Raw genomic sequence first — 9,648 nt, 5'->3', positions numbered from 1 at the left:
AAATGCTTTTGAAAAGGGATCTATTGATTCTCTCCCAATTGGTTGGACCATAGATGCGATGATTTACTTCAGTAGCAACTCGGTCTCGAGTGTTGACTTAGTGGGCTTTTCTGGGTGACCCAGGTAGCTAAGGTCGTTGTGGGTCTTCCATTGATGCTTTGTCTACAGAGACTTCTATGGGGTAGCAAAACAAGGGTGTGTTGGAGCTTGGGTAGCTTGATTTTTGGGTAAGAGGTTGGTTCTGGGATCTGGTGTTTGCTGCTTACTTGAAGTTGTTGAAATCTTTCTAAAACCCTGAAAAAAAAAAAATTTAAATCAAATTTTCAGGAAGAAGAGTATATGCAACAACTAAGAAGAGAAACAAAGTAAACATAGAACAAAAGGCAACTATCTAAATATCTCTTATTGGAATTGGTGTATTCCCAAGAGAGGGGTGAATTGGGTATCAAAAACCTTTTACCTAGGTCAATCTAATCATTAGCAGTATAACACAACCTAAGGTCTGTCTATACAATCTCAAATGCACAGATAAATATAATGTGCGGAAATTAAATCATGTGCAGCATTCACAATCTATTGAAAATAACATACATGTGTCGTAAATAAATTGCGGAAATATAAAGTACACACATAGTATGTTATCGAGGTTCAGCTAATACTGCCCACGTCCCCGCCTCAGCTCGCAAGTTCGAGGATTCCACTAATGCTTGCTTGCCAAGTGGAGCAACACCGTTTATAACACCACGTCAAATTATCAGAGTTGACCTCAACCTTTACAACCTCTCCTTAAAGGGGTGGAGAAGACCCACCTCAGGCCACGCCTGAATTACAATCAATAAAGTTTTTCATACAATTAAAAGTGCTTCTAACACAAACAGATTTGTACAATAATATGATCCAAGTATATGCACTCACAGATAATAAGAATATATGCTAGAATTCTTAGAAAACTGGAGAGACGGCTTTAAATTTTGGCAAGGAGTGTTTCAATGCCTGGGAAGAATAAAAAAAAAAAAAGGAACAGGATGAAAAGGCGTGCAATCTTCTTGTGCAGAATGCTCAACCTTTTTTTTTTTTTTGGAATTTAAAATTCAAGTGACATCATGAATGACACATTTGAAATTTTATAGAACCTGCTTGCCCTCCCTTTACAAAATTTATAGAACACATCACGTAAGCCGCGGGCACTTTCTCAAAACGTTCTACTAGCATTTTCGATCGTCCCTCGAAATAAAAGTAGTGTGGCTATTTATAAATAAAAAAAAATTCTTGTGCGGCTAATGCATGCCTTGATTTGGGCAATTTTTTTTTTTTTTTTTTTTACAAAAAAGTTGGAGTCAAATGTGATAATTTCATGGGTAATTTTTCATGATTAGGATCAACATGTTTGAAGCACTTTTGCTGCTTGTGAGGGTATAAAGTGCATTAACATAAGCTTTAGAAAGCAAAAACGTTATTTCTAAAATATTGATAAATTATCCATGGTCTGGCATATGAGAAATTTTTTTTTCTCTTTCTGAGGTAATTTGTGTATGCCTACTGTTTCAGTATAGGTATATTGAAGTAATAAGTTGTCAAAGTAACATCTTTTATGTAGATGCATTTATATTGAAACATTAGGGATGTATGTGTGTCATTTTTGTGAGTAATGATCAACCCAAAGGAAGGTCATTACTAGACCAAATAATTTGCATACTTGCGGTGATAAATATGTTACAATTGTTAGGTTATCCATGTGAATAATAAATCGGTCCAAAGAAAGGCTTGTTGTTTGACAGGACTTATTGTAAGTATTTGATCACTGCATGAAGGATACCACTAACAAGTTAATATTTTTGTCTAAAGATAGAATATTAATGTTGTACTAGGTATCTTCAAATGGGGCCCATTTTTATTTGTTAATGTACTTGTCATGTATATATGGAACTAATTTAGGAATTTAATATGACTTGTATATTATGACTAAGCATGTTGTTTGGTTTTTGTTCTACATTCAGTTACTGCATCTACTACTACAATTTCTACCAACATAGATTCCATTTCGGTGCTTAACGGCTCCAACTTTAAGAACTAGAAGGAGAACATCATGATTGTTCTAGGTTGTATGGATCTGGATCTTGTGCTACGAACAGAACGACCTCCCGCCCTTACGGATACAAGTACCTCTGATATGAAGAGGGACTTGGAAAGGTGGGAGCATTCTAATCGCATGAGCCTAATGATCATGAAATGGTTTGTTCCAGAAGCATTTAGGGGCGCAATGTATGATGAGGATAATGTTAAGGTATTCCTTGAGGAACTATAGAAACATTTTGTAAAAAATGAGAAGGTTGAAACAAGCAACCTTTTGGCTAGTCTTGTTTCAATACGGTATAAAGAAAAAGGTAATATCAGGAAATACATTATGGAAATGTCTAACATTGCTTCAAAGCTAAAGACACTTAAGTTAGATCTTTTTGATGACTTGCTCGTGCACTTAGTTTTGATTTCCCTTCCTACACAATATAGTCAGTTCATTGTGAGTTATAACACTCAGAAAGATAAGTGGACTTTGAATGAGGTCATTGCTCATTGTGTGCAAGAAGAGAAAAGGATTAAGTGGGAGAAGACAGAAAGTGCTCACTTAGCAACTTCCTCTAAGGATAACAAAAGGAAGAAGGATAAGGATGCTACAGTTAGGACATCCCAAGGAAAATTGCAAAAGAAATCAAACCAAGAATTTGGTTGCTACTTCTATAGAAAGGGAGGACACCTCAAGAGGGACTGTCCCAATTACGCCGCTTGGTGGGAAAAGAAAGGTACACTTCTAACTTTAGTTTGTTCTAAAGTTAATTTGGTTATAGTACCTTTACATACTTGGTGGGTAGATTCGGGTGCTACTACTCACATAAGTGTGTCAATGCAAGGCTGCCTAAGAAGCCGAAAGCCGGTTGATGCTGAAAGATTCATCTACGTAGGTGACGACAATAAAGTTGAGGTTGAGGCAATTGGGACATTTAGATTGTTATTTAAATCTAGTTGTATTTTGAATTTGGAAGAGACATATGTGGTACTGTCTTTTAGACAGAATTTGGTTTCAATTTTTGTATTGGACAAATTTGGTTTTTCTTGTTCTTTTAGAAATAATAAATTTTGTCTTTTTCAAAATTCAAATATGGTTGCAACAAGATCTTTGGTTGAAAATTTATATATGTTGGATACTATTGCCTTTAATAATGAGTCCTTGCATGTTATTTCACGAGGTACTAAACGCAAATTAACTAAGGAGGATTTTGCCACCTTATGGCACAAGCAGTTAGGACATATCTCTAAACAGAGAATGGAAAGGCTTGTGTCAGACGGAATACTGGGACCCCTTAACTTAACGGACTTTAAAGTTTTTGTGGAATGTATTAAGGGGAAACTGACAAACAAAAGAAATTTAGGTGCCAATAGAGCCTAACTAATACATACTGATATATGTGGTCCATTCCCTACGGCTTCTTGTAATGGACAGCAGTAGTTTATCACGTTCATAGACGATTACTTGCACTATGGGTATCTTTATTTGATACATGAGAAGTCACAATCTCTAGACGTGTTTAAGGCTTTTAAAGCCGAAGTTGAGAACCCACTAGGCAAGAAAATTAAGGCCATCAAATCTGACCATGGTGTTGAATACTATGGTAGATATGACGGATCAGGAGAACAACGTCCAGGACCCTTTGCTACATTCCTTGAGGAATGCAGTATTATCCCACAGTACATCATGCCAAGGAAACCTAGCATGAATGGTGTTGCTGAGAGACGAAACAGGACAATTAAGGACATGGTAAGAAGTATGATTAGTCATTCTTTTTTACCAGAATCTCTCTGGGGCGAAGCACTAAAGACTGTACCATATATATTGAATAGGGTGCCAAGTAAGGCAGTAGCTAAAACTCCTTATGAACTTTGGACTGGTAAAAATCCAAGTATTAGGCATTTACACATTTAGGGTTGTCCGGCTAAGGCTATGCCTTATAGGCCTAATGAAAAGAAACTGGACCTAAAGACAATTAGCTGCTACTTTGTTTGGTACGCTGAAAGGTCAAATGGTTATAAATTTTATGATTCCTCGACAAGGACCTTCTTTGAGACAGGAAACGTTAGGTTTCTTGAGGTATTTGAGTTTGTGGGGGGAGATAAGGTTAGGGATATTGCATTTGAGGAGGAATTTATTTCTTTTCCTAGTATTGCTATTAAACCTATCCAAGAAACAATACAACACAATATTATTGTACTCCCTACACAAAATGAGGATATTTCTCCAAAAGAGCAAACTCAACAACCTCAAGAAGTGATGCCATTAAGGAGACCCACTAAAGAAAGGAAAAATGTGATTTCGAATGATTATATTGTTTTTTCTCCAAGAACATGAGTTTGACATTGGTGTGGTGGAAGATGATCCAGTCAACTTCCATTAAGTCTAACAAAGTTCTAATTCTCAAAAGTGGATTGATGCCATGAATGATGAGATGAATTCCATGAAAGCAAATGACGTTTGGGATCTTGTCAAATTACCTAAAGGTGTGAAGCCCATTGGTTGCAAATGGGTATTTAAGACCAAAGGGAATTCAAGGGGTAATATTGAGAGATATAAGGCACGTCTAGTTGCTAAGGGATTCACTCAGAAGGCGTTGATTATAAAAAGGCTTTCTCTCCTGTTTCATTGAAAGACTCTTTCAGGATTATAATAGCATTGGTGGCTCTTTTGGACTTAGAGTTTCATCGAATGAATGTAAAGACAACGTTTCTCAATGGTGACATTGATGAAACAATTTATATGGTGTAGCCTGAAATTTTCATTTTTAGAAATCCAGAAAATATACTCTCCAAATTAAAGAAATCCATTTATGGGCTCAAGGAGGCTTCTCGTCAATGGTATCACAAGTTCCATCAAGTAATCATCTCATATGATTTTAAGGTAAATTCGGTTGATGATTGTGTTACCATAAGATCAATGGGAGTAAGGTTATATTCCTAGTTTTGTATATCAATGACATATTGTTGGCAAGTAGTGATATAGGCTTATTGCACGAAACCAAGAGATTTCTAACCCAAAAATTTTGAGATGAAGGATCTTGGGGATGCCTCTTTTGTATTAGGAATTCAAATACATCGAGATCGCTCTCGAGGTATACTTGGGTTATCGCAAAAGAGCTATATCGGAAGGGTACTTGTTAGATTTAGCTTGAAAGACTGTCACCCAGGGGATACACCCACAGCTAAGGGAGAAAGGTTCAATTTCAGTTAATGCCCCAAGATTGAGGTTGAATAGAAGGAAACGCAGAAGATTCCTTATGCGTCAACTGTAGGGAGTCTTATGTATGCTCAGGTATGTACGCGTCTGAATTTGGCATACATAGTTGGAATTTTAGGAAGATATTTGAGTAACCCAAGATTGGATCATTGAAAGACAACCAAGAGGGTTATGAGGTATCTTCAGAGAACAAAAGACTACATGCTCACCTACAGTAAATCAAATCAACTTGAGATTATTAGGTATTCTGATTCTGATTTTGTTGGATACCAAAATAGCAAGAGATCCACTTTGGGCTATATCTATATGCTGGCTTGGAGCCTTGGTAGCGCACCAACTTCTCTTTGTGCGACCTCTGATTTGCGATCTGGAACTCTGGAAGCGATGGATGAAGGTGAGGGTTGCGGCTGTCAAGATCCTTATGGAAATCAAGATATGTTGGTCGGAAGAGAAGAGAGGTGCAGGTATGGTAGCGCACTTCAAACGAAGGAACCTGGGCTTTTGAAAACAAAAATGGCTACAAATCTACCGGAATTGAAGGAAAAGGAAGCTAGGGTTCTGGCGGGGGTCTGGGGGATGTGTTTCTATTTCTTGGTAGGGTTGTGTCCATCTTATTCTTCAATTCTTTAGACAGATTAGCCTACGATTTTTTTTTTGTCTTTTGTTTTTATATGAAATGTTTAAAATTTTTTAAAATAAATAAATTATATTTTTTAAATAGGTAACTTAACCCAACCATTTACTAAACGGGCGGATAGGGTTTACATGGTTGTGACCCATTTAATTTCGATCTATTTATGACTTGATCCATTTACGACCCGCCCGGACTTGACCCGTGAGGGGGCTAAAGAAAAAGGTGTGGTAGGGGTAGATTAGTTTTTTTAGGGATTTTTTAATTTTGGGGGGCACTAGGAGGATGGAGGAAGGTGGGGAATGCTGTGGAGGTGTTAGGAGGGTCTAAAATGGCGTTATTTTGGCCCTGATCAAATTTTTATTTGAAAATACAAATGATTAAAATGACGTTGTTTAAATAAGTGGCAAGCATGTGGTCCTCACACATGGGCATGTGTATGCATGCGCCTAATATTTCTAATTTATTTGTAAATTTTTAAAAAGAGAGAAAAAGCCTAAAATGATAGGGTTTTGTTTCAATTTTCGTGCACAAGGTCAAAATTACCATCGAACCCCTCCTAACCATTTTGGATTGTCAAATATCACCTGTGCAGTCAAAAATTACAAAAAAGATCATAAAAAAGTTCGAAATGACAAAACTTTGCTTTGATTCTTGTGCACAAGGTTAAAATCATTATCAAACCTATTTTTTAAAATCATTTTAGACTATTTTAAATCACCTAGTGTAATCAAAATTGGTAGAGAAAGACAAAAAAAAAAAAAAAAGTCAAAATTATAGGGTCTCCCTAATTCTTGTGCACGATAAAAATCACTATTGAACCTTTCTTTACCATTTTGGACCGCCTTGGATCACCTAGTGTAGTTAATATTGGCAAAAAGATGGTTGAAAAGCCCGAAATGATAAGGTTTTGCCTCATTTTTTGTGTACAAAGTCAAATCATTGTCAGATCTCTTCTTATCATTTCAAATTGCCCTAAACCACGTAATATAGTTAGAATTGGTAGAAAAATAGTAGAAAAACTAGGAATAATAGAGCTTGCCTTGATTTTCGTGCATGAGGTCAAAAATACTATCAAACCACACCATTCCATTCTAGAATGTCTGAGTTCACCCGATATAGCCAAAGAAGAAAAATAAAAAAAAATCTGAAATAAATAGTACAAGCCAAGGAGTGGATAGGTGGGGTCTTGTTTCCGTTCGTTGTTAGTTCAACTCTAGAGTTTCGTTTGGTGTATTTCGTTTTAATTTTGGTTGTTTTTATGTTTTTATCTCTTTTGTTAGTTATGTTTAATTTTGTTTGTCCTAGTTTTGATTGATTTGTTTTAATTTGTAACCACAGTATTCCTCCGCCAAAAGTGAGGGTATATTAATAAATAAATGGAGGTGCCGCCCTCTTTTAGTAAAAAAAAAAAAAAAAAAGAGCCAAGGAGTGGTAATTAGGGCTTGTCAATCTTCATTTTGGTCATTCGGTCAAAATGGCCATCAATACGATAACAAAAAAATGGCTTTATGGTAGTCGAGTTGCAAGGAATGACCTATGTAGGCTAGGGTTTCAGCATCTTCTTCGGTGAGACACTAGAGAAAATGACCAGAGCTGTCATTGAAAGATAATGGTCATGCACATGCCACTTAAACTAGTTCAAGATTAGACTAGTCAATTGGTCCACATAAACTAGTTAACCTATTTTTTTTTTCTTTTTTACTTATTTATTTTTAATTCATTTAATTTGATTTAAAATTAAAAAATTCAAAGACATAGTTCTCCATTTCCATAAATTATGAAAAAAATATGAGGAATTTAATAAAATTTCTTTTTTATTTAAGGACTAGGTCATGTTTTTTATATTTATTTTATATTTTCTTGAATTTAAGCTTCTTTAATTGGAAAGATATATTTTGAATGATTTTAATTTGTCTGCTTTAGTAGTATTGTTTAGGAGGGTTCCTTTTGGGGGTTTATAGTTTATTTTAGTTTTTTTTTTTAAAAATTTTGAATGATTTAACCAATTTACTTGAATTTTATTTCATTTTAATGGTTATTAATTGGTTAAAAACATAAAAATGTAAACTTTTTAGGTAAAATACACAAAACATTTCTCTTTTGTTTTTTATTACTTTGTTGGAATTTTAGGGTTGTTTTGGGCTTAAGGGTGGCTTTAAATTGGGTTCATAGAGTGAAAATGTAAGAAAAAGTGAGTCTTAAGGGTGTTGGGCATTGCATGTTGGGTATGAAATTCTTTATTTATAAGCATGAATGTTAGAACTAAGTTTAAATTCATTTGATTTCCATAAGAAAATACCTTGGTTTGGTTATTGGTTAAATGATATGTATGCTTGCTCAAATCATTTAATGTTGCTTCAATGAAATGTGTTATTTCATATGCACGTGATGTGGGTCATATGATACATGAGGTTATTGATAGAGGTTCTATACTATGGTAAGCTGGATACAAAGATACATACTAGTGCAGAGTTCTAACTCTATCTTGAACTTCTAAAGGTTCCTAAATTGTCCTTATTGTTGCCAACATTGACTATCAATGCCCCTAATCCTCAGTCATTATATGCTTTAAGCATAAATGGCTTGTTATGAGTCAGAGATTTTCCATAAGGCCTATACGGAGGACAACGCCTTATGAAGGTCTCTCTACTTCATCTTTTTCCTAATCTTAGTAGGTAGGAGTCTGCATATAGAACTCATGCAATGTTAGTGATCATTGTGTGTAGGAGTTACCATGATCAAGATAAAATTAGTAAAAGAAAGGAAAAGAAATTTATGCAACAACTTATGTAACCAAACGACAAAGCATAGAAGAACTAGCAACACAGACTCTTAGAAGACACCACTAACCAAGAAAAACAATCAATCAAACAAAAGAAGGCGACATATAACAAGGATCAACTCAATTCTCTGCGTGTCCCCAATGGAGTCACCAAGTGTTGAGACCATATTCTGTTCGAGGGTGCTGACGATGGTAGTTGTATGGCCATACTCGAACAAGAAAACCTAAAGAAAGTGAAGATTCTAACTAAGAAGATACAAATGATTGAAAAGCAAAATCGCCACCTTGATTTTTTTGAAAGGAAAACAATGGAAAAACCCTGAAAAATATATGAATTAGAGAATTATGTTCAGGAGTACACTTGTGCATAGAGAAAGTGACTGACTCACCATCCTAATAGAAATCAATCAACCAACACCCTTATCAACTCTCGTTCTAAGAACAATCATCGCTAAATATATGCGTGTAAGCCTTAAATGAAAAGAAAAAGAAGGAAGAAGGAATCCCCTTTTTGGTCCTCCAATGAAAGATCATCATCCAAGAGTCCATACAATTGGGTTACAAACCCTAAATGCTCTTTGTTGGAAAGGTGGTGGCCTTAGGAAACCCTAAATTTGAAATTTAAAAGGATGGAATGATTTGAAAACTAACATGTTCTCAAGAATGAAGTAATGGAAAGATTTGATTTGCAATCAAATTAAAGAGGAAGATGATTTGAAAGAGACTATTTTATTTTATTTGAAATCCACAAAAAAAAAAAAAAAAAAAAAAGAAGAAGAAAGTTTTGATCTTTGAGGAATGGAAAGTTTTGAAAATGGCAACTAGGGTTTCATCATCGGCCAAGAAAGGAATGAATTTGAAATCATTTTTGAAGATTATTTTGAAAAATTAGGATTTTGAAGACAAAATGGAATTCCATGTTTGTCCTTTGTGCTTCAATCTTATTGGTGA

The sequence above is a fragment of the Malania oleifera genome, chromosome 12, assembly GCF_029873635.1.
Source record: "Malania oleifera isolate guangnan ecotype guangnan chromosome 12, ASM2987363v1, whole genome shotgun sequence".
NCBI classification, from domain to species: Eukaryota; Viridiplantae; Streptophyta; class Magnoliopsida; order Santalales; family Ximeniaceae; genus Malania; species Malania oleifera.
The sequence above is the reverse complement of the archived record's forward strand: the minus strand, read 5'-3'. Positions refer to the sequence as shown.